The sequence below is a fragment of the Myotis daubentonii genome, chromosome 9 (genome assembly GCF_963259705.1).
Source record: "Myotis daubentonii chromosome 9, mMyoDau2.1, whole genome shotgun sequence".
Taxonomy (NCBI): Eukaryota; Metazoa; Chordata; class Mammalia; order Chiroptera; family Vespertilionidae; genus Myotis; species Myotis daubentonii.
Window position 1 is genome coordinate 71,411,862 of NC_081848.1, and position 20,347 is coordinate 71,432,208.

Consider the following 20,347-nt stretch of genomic DNA (forward strand, 5'->3'; position numbering starts at 1 on the left):
ATCATTTGACAACCAAAAATATATTTTTTTATTTCTGAGGGAAAAAGAATCTTAGGGCTCACTTTAAGGAAAAGTGGAAACTGAACAGACAGGCGCTGAGTTCTCCACCCTGTGCTTCAACTAGAGCAATTCCCCCTTCATAGTGTTCTAAGAAAGGAGAGGGATGCTGCTGCTATAAGAAAGGAGAAAGAAGGGAGGGAGGGAGGGGGGAGGGAGGGAGGAAAGAAACCTTGTCACTTCTGTTATTGGTTTGTGGCACCAACACTTCAAAGTACTGGACACCATGCCCAGCTTCTCCAAATTATGTTTGGTCAGCTTGTGATGTTCCCATAGCAACCTATACTTCAAAGTGACAATACTATTACTTGTTCAGTGTCTGTATATATTGTTATTTCCTTAGCACAGTGCCTGGCATGTGGGTAACTAGTTGTTTAAAGCGGTTAGAATGAGGACTTCTACAGACAGGTTTATGGAGCAGAAAATGGGGTTGAGGTCAAGTAACCAAAAGAAGAGTGTTTTCCTGGTAAAATGTATTTTCTGATACAAGGAAACTGAGCATGCAGAGTCCAGAAGGAAACCTGGCAGGTGGGCCTCTGCCAAGACCAGTCCTTTCTATTAAAAAAATAAAGTCTATTGTGAATGATGCTTTCCATAAAGGCAATAATGTCCCTAAACTGTCTAGTGTTGAGGTATACCAACCTCTCCTCAAGTCTTTTGCCTATACCTATGGTTTCAGTATTTCTCAGCTTCCGACCATCTATACCTCTCAAGCCACATGCAGGGGTCTTCTACAGCAGCTAGAGCAGTGTCTCAGAACCAGCCCAGCTGGTGCCAACAGCCCTCTGATAAAAGCTGAAGGACACACAAACAGTAGAAGCCAAGAAGGGGACATGGACATGGGAAATGAACCAGCAACAAGCCGGTCTCATGATCATTCATCTCTAGCATATGGGTACACTCTTCAGACCCAGGACACTTTGAATGTCACTTTTCCTAGTGCCCTACAAGCCTTCTCCCTCTGCCTTGCCCTCCATCCTTCCTTCCCCTTGCTCAGAGCCTCCCCTGGTGTCTCAGTATCCTAACCTAAGTCGATTCTTCCTTCTTAGTGTGGCAGTGCGATAAGGATCATAGAGTTTTCTTAACATGCATGGGAAACGGGGTGTTTGGGGATATGGATCCCTAAGTACTAGTGGCAAAATTGAAAGCTCAGGCCAAAGCAGCCTGGAGAAGCCTAGATTCTATTCTATAGTAACTATTCACCAATTGTCCAAAGTCAGAAGAACTATTTCCCCTGTCCTGGCATCAGTTTTTCCATATGTAGATGAGGAGATACTTGCCTCAAGTCAAGGTAATAAAACGGAAGCTCAATGAAGACAAGTAACTTCTATGGTTCCCCAGTAGAGCCAGGATTTAAGCCTTAGACCTCCACATTAACCCAGAACTCTCAGACAGAGGAGAGAACCAGCAGACAACCAGCCCTTGCATGGACCGTCCCTTCACCTCACATTCCCCCAGAGATTTCAGGTTCTAAAGTTGGACTACTATGTCCAACAATATTGTCATCTGGTCCTGTGGGTGACTTGGAGTCCTTGGACAGAGAAAACAAATTTCTGGAAGTGGTTTCCTTAGTCCTTGAATTTCTCAAAGGCGCATTTTTGAAATACAGTGTCCAGCACACACAACATCCAACCACATGAACAAACAGCATGAGCTAAAACCAGCACAGACAACAGAAAGACCAACTGGACTCCAGCTGCCAGGAATAGATGTAAGATCATTGCTTTCCCGTTGATGGGAAGGGATCCATGAGTGGGCAGTGAGGTCTGGGTCCCCTTCTGGACCACAGCTTCTCAGCTTCTGCCACTGTTCCATGGCACAGAGGGGGTTCCTGGTTAGGGTTTGTTGATGGTTATTGGTCACTAACCAATGAGTGACTGAAGACGGGAATGGAGGAATTGATCAGTTTTGGGCCCCAGGTAAACGCTCACAGTGGAATGATTTGCCTAGACTCTAGGGCCTAGAGGAAAACCCTCATGTTCCTCAACCTCCTGCATTTCCCACCACTCCCTCAGCTGATGCTCTCTCCTAGCAGTGGGCCCCCCTCCCAGCACAGCGCTGTCCCATGGATTTGCCAAAAGGGGTCGCTGAATCCTAACTTTCCTTCCTGGCTCAGAAAACTCAGGGCAGCTAGAGCTCAGGACTCAGAAGCCAGGGTGAGAGTGGAGGGGAAGGCCCAGAACCCTCCTAGAGCCACCAGTGTGTCTTCTGCAAGTACCATGCCCAATAAAGTACTGGGCACCTGGCTGGGCTCAGGCAATACAACCCCGTTCTGACTCAACTCAACCCCTGTACTCTGAGGGCCTCTGGAATACTGGTCTTACAGACAGGACCCAGGCTCAGTGGCTGCACAACTAGAAATCATCAGCGGATGGATTAGGTTCCAGATTTGGAAATACTTGTTCCCTCCTCCACTCCCCTTCCAACCCAGTTCCTTTTGGCTTCTCTGTTCCAAGGGCAAAGCAAGATTCCAAGTCTGGCATCTGCCTTGGTCTAACTCAGAAGGCCTTGGTTCTCTTTGCTGGTGGGAAGGCGTGGAGGGAAGCAGAGTTCCTCCTCAAAGAACATTTCCTGTCTGCCCTCGGCTCCCCCATCCCCTGGTTTGCATCATGCTTGTCCCCTTGATTACTGTTCCCTGGGTTTTTAAGTAGTCAGTTGTCCACAGGCAAATTCACTTCGGAGGGAGGCGCCTGGCAGACACAGGTGTGAGGGTAAAAGGGGGAAGATTCAGCAAATGGTCCTCTGACCCAGCTCAGAGAGAGACAGCAATGCAACTGAGTTTCTGAGGGGCCTACCTGAGAGGACCCTACCTGAGTGGACTTTGTGTGGCCAGAACCTCGGAGTCCAATGATGGGGCTTTCTTTGCTGATGTGGGTCCTGAGTTCTGCATGCTGGGCCTCCCAACAATGCAGGGAGGACAATGACCTTGGTCCCACTGACCCAGGGGATGGGCGTCAATCATTAAGAACCTGTTTTGAGGCCCTGTGGATGGATCTCTCATCCCAGCTCTAATTTATCTGTATGTGTGTTTGGTGTAAAAGGGATGAGAAGGTCCATGGCTTTCATCAGACTCCCCCAGAGACCCAGAGTCATTCTAAGGCAGGGGGTTCTTCCAAGGAAAGCTCGATTAGAGCCCACCACCCAGGGTGCTCCCTGCCTCCTTTGCTCTCCCATCCCTCCCCCCAGCCCCCAATTCCTTTGCTTTGGCTCCTCCATCTCTTCCCTCTGCCTGGAGTTCTTTTGATTGAGCATCTCCTTCCTTCCAGCACTTAGTGTGCTGCTGGCCTTCAATACGTCTTCAAATATGAGTAACCCATTCTCCTTCCAGACCCGAGGCTCCGTTCAGTCAGTCTTTTCTGGGCTCTTTCTGTTTGCTTTCCCCAGGGTCTTCCTGCTTCTTCTGCCCCAGAGGAGTTGGCTCCAACCACCCTGTCCTCCCACCCAGGACTCAGTTAGAGTGCTTAGGACACAAAGAAAGGGGTTTTGTTTCATTTCCACGGACACTATCTCTGCTTGTCACCCACACTTCAGAGCCCAGGAGCCCTTCAAGAGCCCTGGTCCTGGGATAAAGGCCAGGCGACCTGGGCCTGGGTGTGCTGGGGAGAACGTGCAGGAGACGGCAGCAGGGGGTGCCTGGGGCCTGGCTCCCTGAGGACAGCACTGTCTGGCTTTGGTGGGCACTGAGCTCATCTGCTTCTTGTCTGGACCTGATGGCGATGGTCCCGAGAAGTTTCTCTTTCTGTGTGGGGTGCGGGGTGGGCAGTGTGCTCTGTATGGAGCTGTTGTCAAGCACCTGAGGTTCAAGGCACAGTTTAAGGCCCATCTCAGCCACTTACAAACCGTGTGGCTGTAGGTTATTAGGTATCTCTGGGATCAATGTCTCATGTGTGAAGAGACATGAGGGAACAGGGGTTCAGAGGATTAATGTGAAATACCGGATATAAATGTGAGCCTCTCTTTCCAGCCATCCGCCAAACCACTCCTTCAGCTGATCATTAAAATACTCATTCTTTCAATCCATTTTCATTGAGCCTTCCCGCCCCCCTCCCCCACTGTGCTCACGGGTCTCCTGGGGCTGTGGCCATTTCAGGGAATATTCTGGAAGGTGCTGACTCCTCTCACCCGTTCCCAGGAGACCTAGATGATGACGAGTTGAGAGTTTCCACCGGACTTTTTCTCCTGACGGGAAATCTCCTTGTTCCCAAGGGCCCTGCTCTGACTTCCTCGCTTCTGCTGACCTGGGTCTTCCCTCAAAACCAGACTCTGCGGAGCTGGTCTCCCTCCTCCCTTCTCCCTAGAAATTCTGGGGCAGGTGCAGGCCCAGCTACCCCACCAGCCCACTCTGCTAAGTTCTCCTCAGAGTCAGAAGGCTCCTTGCACCCCAGAGCCCTTCAGAGAGCTGTTTCCCCACGGCCCAGCTCTGTATGGGGCGCATGCACTGAGTCCTCCAGACGCTGTGCTGAGAGCTTAGCAACGTTACCCTTCCACGCTCTCAGCCACGGGGCAGCAGTAACACCGGTGGCCACAACGGAGGCCCTGTGTGGTCTCCTCCCGTGCTGGCTCTGGGCTCGGTCATGTGACCTGAAGAGCTCAGGCCCTGGGTTTGTCCTAGTGGAATGCTTGCCCTTAGCAGCCAGCTGCCTTGCAGAAAAGCAGCTCATGCTGGACTGTGGAGTGACGAGAGGCCCCGGGGAGGGAGAGTCTGAGGAATGAGAGGCGACTAGCACAGCCCAGCCCCCGTGGAGCGCGCCTGATTTCAGCCACAGGAATAACTTCAGCAATAACACGCAACCCTGATCAACCGCCTTCCTGCGCCCCACTGACCACGGACTCAAGAGAAACAGCAAGTCGTCGTTGTTTTAAGCCAGGAAGTTCAGGGGATGATTCCTTACACAGCCAGAGAAAACCGAGACAAACCGCATGTCCTGGATTCTATCATCACCCCATGGCACCGATGCTGAACCTGAGCTCAGAGAGCTTGAGTGCGTGCCCTGAGGTTGCCCAGTGAGGAAGCGAGTGTGGAGGCTGGGAAACTGCACAGTGGGCAGCTTCGTGGACTGAGAGCCCCAGCCCCTGTTCCCTCGGTCCAGCACAGCATCTTCCCCAGTGGGGGCCCTAAGCCCAGCCTGCTCCCAGGACACCTCCCCCTCCCCTGCCAGCTCCTTAGGCTCAAGGAGCCAGGGGCCCAGCTGAAGGCTGAGCCACTTTGGAATGGGCTGCAGTGCAGGGCTCTTCCTGCCTGACCCCCCTCCTTCTCTCTTCTCAGCCAGGGCCACAAGCCTGCCTCCTCCCACTCCCGCCCAGCATCCTTCCCAGCTGTTTCCTCAAATAGGAGGAGGTCTTTGCAATCCCATCTCAGTGTCTGCTTATCTGAGGACCTGAACTGGCAGTGAGAAAGCCGAGGTGCTAACCCATGGAGCCCCTGCCTGATGCTGCCTTGGTTTCTCTCCAACATCTTGACTCTCAGGAAAAGCAGGCATCTCCCAAGGTGGCCCCCGCCCAGGCCTCAGAGTCCCTAAGGCCACAGAGAAGGAAGCTGCAAGGACAAGTAAACAAGGGGCAGGAACCCCCACAGACACACGGGGGGAGCCAGGCGGACACCTGGCTCTTCAGGAACAGACAGGGCCAGGAGCCTCCAGACAGGAGTGGGCGTGGGTGGGGGTGGCACGCTAACTGGTTTTCTTCTTCTCTGCCCCAAGTCCTTTCCACACAGTCTCACACTGAATCCTCCCAAATCACCACACGGCCAGTATTACAATCCTCACTTTACAATTGAGGACACAAGGCTCAGAGAGGTGAAGCCACTTGCCTCGAGTCACACAGCTACCATGTGGCAGGGCCAATACTGAGAGCCAGGTGGAGGCTGTGCGGTCAGGTGCTTTCCAAATCCTGGGTGTAAGTCCCTGTCCTTTCACATGTCCCAAGAAGACCTTGGGCAAGTTTCTTAACCTCTCTGATTCTCTGTGTCCCCGTGTATAAAATGAGGACAATAATTGTCCCTCCTTCCTAAGGACCTATTAGTTCTGCCCCCCCCCCACCCCCCACCCCCACCCCTGCCTCCAGTCCCAGCAGTTTTCCGTTCCACCGCACAGTTTCCATCCTGCTATGGACACAAACAAGGTAAGGACTTTTAGAAACCCAAGCCCACGCTGATCACAATTGCACAAAAGCCAAAGTCCAGGCCTGATTCATAATCTGGTGTCGTATTTATTCCTATAGAAAAAAAATCGCAGCACATTAACAACAGAAAACCATATAAATTAGTGAGGGACCCAGAAAGATTGGAGGCTCCAAGCCAGGACCCAAAAAAGAATCCCTGGATTCTTTCCCCATGAGGGGAGGTTTTCCACAGGGAGACAGTCCCGTGCTTTGGCGCAGGGACCTCGCTGCTTTCTCCTTGAGAAAGCTCCTGGGATAAAAATAGCCAAGCAGAAGGCGGCCCCTTCTGGGGCTTGGGGAAGAGAAGGGGAGCGATGGAGGGGAGGGGACCTTGGTTCCCAGAGGCCCGTGTCCTTGAGAAACAGGAGGCGGAGTGGGCTCTGCAATGTGGGGCCTGAGTGGAAGGTGGGAGATGAGACTTCCTGGTGAAGAGGAGGAAGGAAGGGTCAGGTCAGAACTCCCCGAATTCACGGAGCCAGAGAATCCTGAGAAAGTGCTGCTTGGGAACGAGAAAGGAAGCGGTGGGAACTAGACTTTGATAGGCCTCCTGCCACCAAACAAGGAAGACGGAGGAGCCCCCTAATCCATCCAGAGCAACGCAAAACACGGCAAACACAAAAACAGAAAGCGAGCCCCGCGGGACCCTGGTTTGAGTGAAATGAACCCAGGCCACTTCCAAGAGCCCATGTTCCCCAGAAGTTGTCCCCTTGCCCTTTCCGGCAGGAGCCTCCTGTCTTGTCAGCCGCATCCCCTTTGAGCATTCGCACCAGGACAATGATCCCTTCCCATTTGCACTCACTCATCGCACAAATATTTAATGGGTTTCTACTTAAAAACCTGACCTCTCAGTTGGATATATTTGTATTTGAATAGATTGTCTAATAGATTATCTAATAGGTAATTGATAGAATCCCAAAGAATACTCTTTCACATCTCAGCCACACACACGCCCAGCGTTTGTCAGGATCGTCACCACCCACATGTGAGCTCTGAACAGGCCCGCATGTCCCTCCAAGAGGACAGTCTTGAAATGTGTCTTTAGCATTGGTTTGGTGGGGGAGGAGAAAACTGATTTCATCAGTATAAAAAATATTTATCTCCTTTTTATGTTTAAAACTCCTTTATTCATTTATCCACTCACTCAACAAATATTTATTGAGCACTTACAGGGCTGAGGATAAGGAGAGATAGGAGGGCTAACTTATATGGCTATGTTTACACGTTTTGGTCAAAATATGTTTCAAACTCCTTTCTAGCTCTGTGCTAAGTGCAGGGGACAGAATGGTGAGCAAAAGCAGATGTAGTCCCCATGCTCGCTGACGTTACCATGAAGCGGGGGAGGTGGCCACTGCTTAAACAAGTTCCCTAATAAATCCGCGGCCAGGACAGCGGTAAGTGCTGCGCGGGAGTGCCAGTGTCCGAGCCAGCGACGGGCGACTGGACCTAATTGGCTGGGAGTTGGGAGATGAGGTCAGGGTGGATGTGCCAGGGGAGCAGGTGTCAAGGCAAGAAGTGAGGGTAGCAGGGACTGAAGAGGTAGCGGGGGAGATGGGCAGACGTGGACAGACCTGATAGATACTTGGGAAGTAAAATCACAGCTGGCAGAGAGGGAGGGGCCGGGGCTCCTGGGTTATGGGCCCTGAATGCAACACAATATTTTAACTTATTTGGACTGTTATTTCCCAGCCTGTCCAGCATGCCATGTGCCTAACTTGAGTCACCCTCAGCAACTAGGGATGGGAGTAACTCACATGGATGTGTTTACAGAATCTTGTTAAAAATATAGTACAAACTCCACAACCCTGGCTTTCGAGTCAGCGGCACCTCACTCAGCTGTCTGAACCTCTGGCTCCTCCTGGGAATTTTCCATTTCCTCCTGCCATTTTCCAGACCAGACAACTTCTCGGGAGACACAGACAAGGGGCTTTGAGGTTAGATGACAAAGTCGATCAGCTTCTCTCAACGATCAGCCCCATACCACGCGTGCTTCGGTTTCCGCGTTCCGCAGCCTGCGACTCGGGCACTCGCAGCCACTGTTCTGTGGTCTCCAGCGAGCCGCACATGCGCATGGCAGGACCCCTCCGCAGAGCACTCCAGAGAGAAGGGAGTCATCTCTCCCGTCATCCCTTAGCCAGTGGTTCTCAACCTTCCGAATGCCGCGACCCTTTAATACAGTTCCTCGTGCTGTGGTGACCCCCAACCATAAAATTATTTTCGTTGCTACTTCATAACTGTAATGTTGCTACTGTTATGAATCGTAATGTAAATATCTGAGGTGCAGGATGTATTTAGGCGACCCCTGTGAAAGGGTCGTTCGACCCCCAAAGGGGTCGCGACCCCCAGGTTGAGAAGCGCTGCCTTAGACACAAGAGGGGCTGATTTCAATGTTGCCAGTCCCATCATGAGCCTCTTCTGAAAACCCCAATGACCTTGGACCTTATGTTCGCTTCATTTCCGGGACGTTCATCCCCGTATCTCCAGCACCCGGAGCAGCGCCTGCACATACTAAGCGCTCAGTAAATAACGCTGAATGAATGAACCCGAGATGCTTTGTTGTCTTTCATTTATATATCCGTCCCCTCGGTCTAGTGCCGTGGTCGGCAAACTGCGGCTCGCGAGCCACATGCGGCTCTTTGGCCCCTTGAGTGTGGCTCTTCCTAAGCCTTAGGAGTACCCTAATTAAGATAATAACAATGTACTTGCCTATATAGTTTAAGTTTAAAAAATTTGGCTCTCAAAAGAAATTTCAATCATTGTACTGTTGATATTTGGCTCTGTTGACTAATGAGTTTGCCGACCACTGCTAGTTCTTCCATCACCAGGCAGTTGTTTGGAGCAGGCAGCTCTGGTCTCACTTAATTAGAAAGCAGATCGTGGTGACCAGGAAGGACAGAGAGAGGAGAGAGCTGAGGGCTGGTGCCGGTGACCTGCCCCTTCAGAGTAACTAGGGCAGTGATGGCGAACCTATGACACGCGTGTCAGAGGTGACACGCGCACTCATTTTTTTGGTTGATTTTTCTTTGTTAAATGGCATTTAAATATATAAAATAAATATCAAAAATATAAGTCTTTGTTTTACTATCGTTGCAAATATCAAAAAATTTCTATATGTGACACAGCACCAGAGTTAAGTTAGGGTTTTTCAAAATGCTGGCACGCCGAGCTCAAAAGGTTCGCCATCACTGAACTAGGGTGTGTGCTCTGTGAGCGGCCAGAGTCCCTCACGCCTCCTGGGATGTGAGAAGCATTTGGGAGATGCCCTGTGGGCACTCAAGTATTGGCATGTCCAGGTTGATGGGGTCAGTGAGATGGAAGGCTGGGAACTGGGCGGGAGGAGCAGCCAGCATACCCGCTCCAGGCTGGACCTGTGCACACAAGTGCAGGCGGATGTCAGCTCACGCAAGGATGCTCTTCCCACTCTCCAGGCCTGGCCCACTGGGGATTGTTGAACCCTGTGTGCCATTTCCAGGAGATAAGACGGATCTCATGGCACCAGCCAAACTCCCACCCACACCCTCATGTGGCCAAAGGAATAGTGAGCGTCTACAGAACACCTACTGCGTGCAAGTCCTGGGTGCGGTCATCCCATCATTCCGTTGTCTCACTTAATGCCCACCACAAACCAGCAAGGCATGCTTGGCCCCAGTTTACACAGGATGGGCCTGAGGCTCAGAGAAGTTGATTGCCCAGCCCAAGGTCACACAGCTCTTTAGCAGAGGCAAGGTTCAAGAGCTACCTTCCCCTTTACACTTAGGTGCCTTTTCTTGGACTGAATCCAAGACCTTGTCCCTTGAGGCAACAGGGACTTGGTTTGTGAAATCAGTTTCATTCTGAGACAAACAAGAGGACCTAGGTGGCCCATTACTGCACAGCTGCCTGGAACTCTATTCCTAGGGGGATCCTGAAGCCCCCCACTTGGCCCAGACATTCCCCAGAAGCAGTGGCTCCAAACTCCACATCTAAGAGAGGCGTCTGGGAAATCTTGGGCCCTGGGGCCTCTTTCTACCCAGGCTCTGGCCAGGAAGGGGCCTGGAGCCGGGCTGCTCCTCTCAAACTGATTTTAAATAAGACGCAGCCCCCGGAGAGCCATGCATCAGAGGAAGAAGGGGCCTGCGACATTCCTGAGGCGGCCCAGGCAGCCCCGGCAGAACCCAGAGCAGGCCAGAGGCAGCCGGCCCTGCAGCTCCGTGCCCCAGGGGGCTGCCCAGTGGCACCAGCTCTGGCCTTGTATGGGCAAAACTGTCCTACCAAGCCTGGCTTTGCAGGCAGCTTTCTCTCTATTTTAGGCCCCGGGGTAGTGTCGATGTCTCCCCTCAGCTCTCATTGGCTCAAGCATTAGCCAGGCCTGCCAGACCCTTGATGCAGCCTGGGGTGTGGGATGGGTTAGCTTGAGTCCCCAGCCTCAGGGAGGAGATCACTAAAAATAATAACAACAATAATAGCAACAACTCGCTATTATTTCTGCCAAGCATCATGCTAGCAGCTTTCCATGCAGTGTCTCTTTAAGACCTTAAAGACAGACGTGGGTCACATCGTTATCCCCTCTCTACCAAGAGCCTTCCTAGAAGTTGGGTAGCTTGCCTAAGGTCACAGTCAGCGAGGGGCTGCGAAGCCAGGCACACTGGCGCAGGATGAGCAGCATTCAGCTGGCACCCAGCACTGCAGCGGCCTCCACCTGCCGCGTCCAAGCCAACCCTCCACCCCACCAGGGGGCCAGAGCCTCCCGTGCTGCTCTTTGGTGGCAGGTCCAGGCCTAGATCACTCAGACGCCAAGGCCCGAGCTCTGCCCCTCCCCCGAGCGCCTGCTCCTAAGGGTCTAGCCACCCCGACTGAGCCTGGTCCAGCTCTGGGATCCAGGAAAGACAGTCTGCACAGGGAAGGGCCTGGTAACCCCGTGGGCAGCCGGGGCGGGGTGGGGGCCATGGGGCCCACAGACCACCCTCCCCTGCACTTTGGCATTTGCGTAGATAACTTGTACTATGGACTTTGGAACCAGATAGACCGGGTCCAAACCCAACTTCTGCCGCTTAACAGCTGTTGACTCTGGGCAAAACCTTCAACCCATCTGCGCTCTGGTTTCCCCATCTGTCGAATGGGTTAATTCAGCTGTTGAGAGAATTCCACGGACAGTGCTCCAGAGATTGGCCTGGGGGTTCTGGGTACATGCTAAAACTGGGAATGTCCTGTGAGACCCAGTATGCAGAGCACGGAGCACGGAGCACAGCGCCTGGCCCGGCGCAGACGCACGAACAGTGGGTCTGCATGGGGGCCCACTCCTCAGCGGCAGCTCCCTCCCTTGCTGCCTCGCTGCCTGGCTGCCTCGGAGATTTGCCTCAGAGCCCCCAGCCCAAGAGCAGAACAAAGCCCGGTGCTGCCCCCAGGGGTCCCCTCCTCAAAGTAAACCCCTTTGTCCTCGGAACCCTCCCCGCCCCCACCAGAGGCAGGCTGCGTGCCAGCAGTAATCACAGAACCACTTATTCGCAGAGGCCTGCACGTGCAGCCCCATCAGCGGTAATTAGGCAGCAAAGGGGGGTTGAAAGCCCGTCAGCCACTGTGGGGAGGGTGCTGAATGGGACAATCAGCCGCACCAGGCAGGGGGCCAGGGGACTGGGAAAGATGGGGAGTCTCGCGGAGGCAGCCATTGAGACAGCCACCCCACGCCCTCCAGCTGCCGCAGAATGAAGGGGTGGGGCGCTTGCTGGAGAAGCACAGGGCAGACAGACCCCCACGGCAGAAGACAAGCTCTCCCTCGTCACCACAGTGTGCCCCGTAATGAGACCTGCAATGCCGTGTCCTTCCCTGGGGCTCCGCCCTTTCGCAGTCGGAGAGGGAAAGAACTTCTCTAGAGCCCGCTTCTCCAGATACCTGGCCGTGGCTAAAGAGGCTGGGGGGGGGGGGGGGGGGGCGGGGGTTGGCAGGGAAGGCCCTGGCGTTCTGCATTGCCAGCCACCATCCAGATGCTGCCCAGATCCTCATCTGGGACCACACTTTGAGGACCGAGGTTTTACTGCACTGGGGACGGGGTGGGCAGAGGGAGGTGAACTCCTTGCTCTGTGACATTGGGCAAGCCCCCCTCCACCCCCCCCCCCCCCACACACACACACTCAATCCTCAGAGCTTCATTATTCTTACACAGAGAAGAGGGGCATCATGCCTGTGCCACCAGGCTGTACTGAGAATGAAACGGGACATTTGTGATCACACCCTGGTGAGGTGCAGAATGGCTTTATGGGTCGGGATCGGGCCCATCAAGCTTTCTTGGCTCAGCTGGGCCCAGAAAGCTCCAATGGGGAAAGGGATCAGACCGAGCTCCAATTGTGGAACCGGCGAAACTGCTTCTCTCACTTCTGGCTCTTCGGGTCTGTGGGTGGTTTGGGGTCCCCACAGGGGGCACATGGTGGGCAGACACTAAGAAGAAGAGCTTGGCCCAGGACCACCCGATCCGTGCCCTTTCCCCAACTTGCAATCTGATGGCCCTTCTGCTCTGGTTCCCTCAGCTCCACACCTGTGTGCAGCAGCTCTAACTGCCTGAGACTCCTACCTCCCTTCACCTGACTGACTGCTGGGAGCTGTTTGGCTTCACTTTACCCCTCCCACCTATAGGCTCAGCCCCACCCCTGGTCCTCAGGACCAATCAGAACTAGAGGTTGCAAGCCCCTAGGAGAGTCTTTGCTCAGGGACCTGATGCCTGTTCTGGTGACCTTGACTCCAGTATCTCCCAGGACAGAGGCCTGGCTTTGGTTGGCCTGCAGCAACCTCTCCCCAGGACCCTCACCTTTCTCCAGCCTGGGTGAGGTCCTTGGGTGTGGTTCTTACAGGGTAAGGTACAAACCATCTCCTGGGTAACAGGTGGCCCCTGGCAGAACCCAGACCCATCTGAAGGTGCACGTTCTTCCTAAGAATGAGTCATTCCTAGGGGTCCTGTGGATTCTACTGGGGTGCAACCAGGCCAGCTAGGGGGGGGGGGGCAGGGGAGGATCTGAAGGGATGAGTCAGGCTCCAACAAAGCCCGGAGCAGTGTGGGGAGGCTCAGTCCTAGCCCCACTCCTGCCTCTACCAGAATGCCCCCTCGGGTGGTCTGGGGCCACACAACACAGGAGGGACGAGGGCCTGTGTCATCAGGAACAGGGACAAAGAGTCAGGGACAAGGCTTCCCTCCTTGCCTGCACGTAAAGAAAACCGACAAAACAAAGGCTATAATTGCAAACCAATTTCCTTCTCTTGGATTGCCTGCCACCAAGGCCCCCTCCCTGAGCCATTAATACTGGGAACAAGCCGTTCTGGCTCTGAGAGGACTGTCACCAGAGTGCAGTGGGGTGAGGTGCTGGGGGAAATGGGACTCTGAGGCCCTTTCAACACTGTGGGGGTGGGCGGGAGGGGCGGGGAAGCAGGGCTGGCCTCCTTACACACATGCACATGCCCACACTCATGCTCACCCCTTTGCCTCCTCCTGCCCTCCAACTCCAGCCATAATTCTAAGGCAGAGGCCGAGCCTCCTTTTCTATAATCCCCCCGGTCCACTTACAGTTTATCTTTTTAATTCAGCTCTGAAGGTGGATGGGTAGGATCCCTTTCATATTTTCTTGAGTGAATACAGGAAAGCATGAACGAATCTCCATTTAACAGATGGACAAACTGAGGCTAGACTTTGCCCCTGGCAAGTCACCAGCAGAGATGCTGACTCCCATTCCTTTTCCTACATTCTTGATCCAAAATCTTGTACAATTTCTCAATTGTAATAATTTTGATTTTTCTCCTTTTTTTTTTTTTTTTTTTTTTTTTTAGAACCGTGGATGCCTGTTGCTGTTGTCTGCTAGCAAAGGACTGAAGAGAAACAGTCAGAAAAAAACTCGTGGGGACCCTTGGGGACAAGTCACCACCCAGAGCAGGGCAGCTTGCTTTGCTCCTGAATGCAAGCACAAGTCCTGGTTGTGGTTGCATTTTGCATACAAATAGTGAGTCTTATTCGCCAGTTTCTGCTGGTGACTTGTTCCGGGTTTTGACGTTGTTTAGTATCATGTGTCTGTTTGTTTCTGTCCCCACAAGACCGGGAGCGCCGTGAGAGTAGGGACTATATCTGCTGCATCCCTGTGGCTTTCACACCCCAGGCCCAGGACTGGACCGGCACAAAATGGATGCTGAATGTTTGAATAATAGTAATGGCCACCATATCTCAAGGAGGCAGCTAGTGTAAAGTTATAAGGATGAGCTCAGAATCACAGTGCCTGGGTTTGAATCCAGGCTCAGTTTTCTTAACCTCTCTGTGCCTCAGGCTCCTCATCTGTGAAATGGGCTGACAGTATTTACTGCAGAGGGTCGATGGAGGATTAAATGACCGTGGCACACCAACTCTACCTTGGTTAACATTTGTACATGACCGTAAAGATGACTGGGGCACTGCATGTATTAGTTCCTACCATGTGACAGGCCCTGGTTACACGTTACACGTTACACACCTTGTCTCATTCAACCGTCACAACCCCCTGTTCAGTGAGGTCTGCTGCCGTCCCTTCCTCACGGATGGGGAATTGAGGCCCAAAGCAGTTAAGAAACTGCAGAGCTGGGATTTGAACCAAGGTCTGCCTAACTCCAAATGTCATGCTTTTAACCATGCAACGCTGGTGGCGATCCGGTGACCTAGAAAGATTATTGGGGGGCTGACCAGCACCCATTCCCCACCCCTTCTCCCTTGCCGGCTCCCCCACAGAAGCTGGAGGAGGGAGACATTCTTCCCAGGAGGCAAAGCCAAGGGGCTGTAGAGTGGCAGCCACCAGCACAACTGAGCCCTGGAGCCAAAGCCTCCAGCTGCTCATTCCAGCTCTTGCGTGGGATAAACAAGGCACGTTTATTTAGCAGCTGCTCTTTCTGTTACACGCAGGCCCTGCGTATCTCAGGTGTTCACCCGCGTTTCTTGGCTGGATGAAGCTTAAACATGTCCAACTACTTTTGATTCTTCCCTAAACCTCACTGAAGCAATAGTTAGGAGATGTCTTTCTAAAGCACAAAACTACAAGGAGAGGGAGAATAGGATGGGAAAATAACATGAGAAAGTTTGTCCCAAACAGGTTGCAGTGGGCTCCTCAGACCCCAGAAAGCTGAATCCTAAACCAGCACTTGGGAAAAGGGGACTTCCCCTGATTTGCACTGTAGAATTAATAGAGGGTCAGGATTGACCCTCCCAGGGTATCTGGAAGGGCGGGGAGGCGGGAGGTTGGCGGGGTGCGATCGAGGTGAAAAGTTTTTAGAGAAACAGCTAGAGGCCCAGATCTCCTTTTCTATTCCTTGCACTTGGCAACCCCCTTCACCCCTGTCTGACCTCCCGCCCAAGGAGAAGATGGAAGGAAATTGGGAGAACCTTTCCTGGGACAGAGAAGCCCAAAAGAAGCTGTTTTCACGAGCCAGTCAGACCACACTAGAGGGAAGCAGCAACTTGGTGCCCTCTGTTTAGCTAAACAAACAAACAAAAACAAAAACCACCCTGATATCTGGGTTCCACCCCCAGAGATTCCAGTTTAACTGATCTGGGGCGCTGGGACTTTTTAAACTCCCCCATGAGTGTGACGGGAAGCTAAGGTTGAGAACTTCTGTGGAGGAAGATGAGTCCCTCCACTGAGGCTCATCCTAGAGGCCCTGGCCAGGTCCCCAAGGCAGAGGCTCCGGGAACACCTGGGATGAAGGCCCGTACTTGATCTCTAGTCCGAAGTTTGCTGAGGGACAGACCCTGCAGGTCCGCTGGCTGCCTTAAAAGCACCTCAGGTTCAGACACAAACTCATGATCTTCACCATCAAGCCTGGCGTGTCATCCCCGTCCCAGGGTCTGGCACTGCCGTCCACTCCTTAGCAGAGCCACCATCCTAGGAGTCATCCTTGATCTGCCCTATAAACTGCCTTCGAAACAGCTCCCAGATCCGTCCACTTCTGTCCACCTCCATCTGCCCCAGCCGTGCCTGGCTACCATCCGCTCTCACCAGAGTGTGACAGTCTCCGGACAGCTCTCCCTATAGCGACTTATGTCCCCCTGGTCCATTCCTTTTTCTAAAATATACTTTTATTGATTTCAGAGAGGAAGGGAGAGGGAAAGAGAGAAACATCAATGATGAGAGAGAATCATCGATCGTCTGCCTCCTGCACGCCCCCTACTGGGCCCACAACCCGGACATGTGCCTGGACCAGGAATTAAACCGCGACCTCCTGGTTCATAGGTCAACATTCAACCACTGAGCCACACCTGGTCTATTCTTTACACCACATCAAGCCAGCCCATCTCAAAACACCAAATCTAGTCATGTTATTCCTCTGCTAAAAGCCATCCTGTTGTAGGGCATCCTGGGGCTGCTATAACAAAGTACCACAAAAAGGGGGGCTGAAACAACACACATGTATTGTCTCACCAGTCCAGAGGCCATAAGTCTGAGGTCAAGGTTCAGCAGGACTGGCTCCCTGAGGGCCGCGAGGGAGCGTCTGTCCCATGCCTCTCCAGGCTTCCGGTGGCTTTAGACACTCCTTCTTTGTAGACGGTGCTCCCTGTGTCTTCACACAGTGTTCCCTGTTTGTGTCTGCCTCTGCGTCCACATTTCTGCTTTCTATAAGAATATCAGCATCACTGGGACCCACCCTAATGACCTCATCTTGACTCGATCATCTGCAAAGACCCCATTTCCCAATCAGGTCACAGTCACAGGTACTAGGCGCTAAGACTTAACATCGTTTTTTTGGGAGGGGACACAATTCACCCCAAACGCATGGCTTCCCATTGCTTTTAGGGTAAAGACCAAACTGTTCTCACGACCATCCTGTTCCTGGGGGGTCATGCCCGGCCGCCTCTCCGGCTTTATTCTCTATCTTGCTCTCTGAGCTCCAAACTCACTAGCCACCTTCCTCTTAAATGCACTGGGTTCCTTGCAACTTCCCTACCACTGTCTCCTTGGGCACAGAACTCTCTCCGTCCATCTCCTCACCCCAGCTCCTCCCTCTCCCCATCCCAGCCCTCCTGCCCTCACTCCCAGGCCAGGTCATATTCTCCAGGACACGCAACTCTTGTCCTCTCCACCTTATTACAACATCTGTGTTGCAATGAACTATTTACGCTCTGTCTTCTCCACCAGAATGTAAGCTCCTTCAAAACAGACAGTAGATCAACTCTGCTGACAGCTGTGCCCCGGGGTCTCATGCATGTCCTCGGTGTGTGCTGACTGGCAGCTGCTTGGTAGGCAGAGCAGTCGCTGAAGATGCCCTCCTTCACGGCGGGGGCAGAGCAGGCTTCTCAGTGGCTGCAGATTCCTCACCCCTTAACAGCTGTGTCTACTGCGCAGGTCACCCAAACTGCCTGAGCACAGAGTCCTCATAAAAAAATGGGTCAAATAACACCACTTCCCTTCCCCCGCCCCTCCCCCTCCACACACACACAGCCTGCACAGTGCCCAGCATGCAGCAGGCTCTCATGGAGTTCATTCTTCTCTGCCCAGAAAGAGTAGGAAACTAGGAGTCAGGCTGGGGGCGGGGGCTCCCTGGGCTCTGTGCCCCTCACTCCTGTCTGATGAGGGACTAACTCAGGGGTCTGAACTGTGACAGATGCAATGACCCCTTTGTTATAGTAAACATTTAGTCACACCCTCTTTACCTCCCAAAATGAAATTCTTAGGAACAAGAAACTACCCAACCACTAAAATCTCTCTCTCTCTCTCCTCTCTCTCTCTCTCTCTCTCTCTCTCTCTCTCACACACACACACACACACACACACACACACACCCTACAATGCTCTAACTCTAATATAAGGGAGCAATAACAGGAAAATAATGTAGACTAAAATCCTTCCCACACTATCTGATCTGAATGTTATGACTACACTGAAGGCCAGGGAAGTAGTCGGAGACAGGCCAGCATTGGCGAGGTCACCGTGGACGTGGCAGCTGCCACTCAGACCCTCCGGGGGCACCACCGGGAAGGACTCTGTTTTCTGAAATGAAAACTCCTGGTAAAGTTCTGAACAGAACAAAAGAGACTGCTCTAAACACTGGGTGCAATTCAGAAAATTAAGTGATTACACACATGCACAAACTACTTAGTAATTAGATGTAAAACAGAATTACAGGCTAGGCTCAGATGCTTCCAAACAGGTTTCTCCCTGAAGTGTGGGTCCTCAAAGTGTGGTCCCAGGGCCAGCAGCACCAGCACCGCCCAGGAGCTGTCAGGACCCTGCCGCTGCAGACCTGATGGCTCAGGGCTCAGTGTGCAGTGCGCCATCTGGGTTTCCAGGCCCTGCATGCTGAGTGAGAGAAGCACCGCCCTGCAGGATCTGAGCGGGGCATGTCAAGGCCATGCAGGATGCAGGACTGTTCTTCCTATCCCGGGATCTGTAGCAACCTTGGCCAGTGCGTGCCCACCAGGCACTGCAGCACTCCCAGATGCCCCTCTAACGTTCCAAACATCTCCACGGAGGACCACTGGGCATGGTGGTCGATGAGGAGCCTCCCTGCTCGGTTGTCGGAGGTTCTTGGCCTTGATGTAGGACTGGCTGAGAGGGGGCAGGAAGCTGGGGAGCTGGGGTGCCAGGCATTCCAGCTGAGCGATGCAGCTCACCCCAAGCAGGGCTGGTGTCTGCTTCCAGTGGCCGGAAGTGTTGGGGGAAAGAGAGGCTCGACTTTCAAAGAGCCTTTGAAACTGCAGCTGAGAGCACTTGGCCATGGAAACAGACCTGGCCTCAGCTCACTGGAGGGCGCTGGGCTGCAGATATTTCTCCTTGAAGCAGCTGTGACCATCTGAGAGGCCAGGACATTACTCAGGACACAGCCCAGTCACCCTACCCCCCACCCCCACCCCTGACAAGGAAAGAAGAGCTGCAGCCTGTAGGGGTCTGGGCTCCTCCAGCTGCAAGAGTCTGTCCCAGACCCTGAGGGCCTCAGGCCTCAAGAAGAGTGTCTGACCTAGAGCGACCCTCCAACCACCAATGGGCTTCCTTGAGCTACCCCATCCTCAGTGGTCAGCCTCTCTAGCTCTGTCTGCCCAACAGACCAGGTGGGGCTGGAGCCCATGGATTTCTCAAGTTGTTTCAACCCCAGAATGGTCTGGCAAGTGGGGGCAGCCAGGGCAGCGGCTCAACCCCGTCACTGTGACCTGGGGGTCTGCCCTACAGTCTCCATAGACACAAAAGCTAGAAAAACAGTCAGAGAGGTGACCGCATTGGCAGAGATATTCACCAAAGGCCACGTTCTCCCCTTGTTCCAGGCACACGGCCAGCCTCCATCTCCCACTACGTTGCTCTCAGATGTGGCCGCGTGACAGAGCTCCGGGCAATGGCACATGCGTAGAAGCAACTTGTACTAATTGTGAGCCAAGGCTTTTAAGAGCAGCTGTACCTCCACATTCGCACTTTCCCTTCCTGCCAGTTGGATGCAGATGACAAAGACCTAAATAATGGCAAGACCTCAAGATGAAAAGCCAGGATTCCCAAACACCGCACAGAGGAAAGCCACACGCAGACCAGGAACGTTCATCTTGGATTCATGAGAGTGAGAAATAAACTTCTGTGGTGTTCACACCATTATATACATTCCATGGCCTACTTGTCACTGCAGCCTACGCTAGCTAACCCATTCCACGACACTAGCATGTAGTGACACTTGGGTCACATCTGCTGCAGCTGGCAGTGGGGATGGCAATTTTCTAAGCCAGTGGTCAGCAAACCGCAGCTCGCGAGCCACATGCGGCTCTTTGGCCCCTTGAGTGTGGCTCTTCCACAAAATACCAGGTGCGGGCGCGCACGTACAGTGCAATTGAAACTTCGTGGCCCATGTGCATAAGTCGGTTTGCGGCCTGGGCAAGTCTATTTTGAAGAAGTGGCATTAGAAGAACCGGTCGGTCAGTCGGTCGGTTGGTCGGGGACAGGAGACGCGGCGCAGGCGGGCCGCGGGATATGCAGCTCGGGGTAGGCACGCACGATTCATGCACGAGTTGAGTGAGCCAGTCAGTCAGCAGTCTCATGTGCAGTGGTTAGTGCTAATCGCGTCCGCAAATCACGCGCGGGTGACAAAAGTACCTACTCGAAGCATAAAGTTACCTGTATTTTTCCAACCAGCTGCAAATCCTACAGGTATTTTTGTCATCAATTTAAGAATTGTAATTATTTTGTGT

The 20,347-nt window shown here is 53.1% G+C and overlaps 1 protein-coding gene across 2 annotated transcripts in view; it reads right to left on the bottom strand.

The window, feature by feature from the left end:
• LOC132241240 (probable inactive 1-aminocyclopropane-1-carboxylate synthase-like protein 2) overlaps positions 1 to 20,347 on the bottom strand; it is a 110,702-nt gene that overhangs the window by 10,887 nt on the left and 79,468 nt on the right. The window lies entirely within an intron of this gene.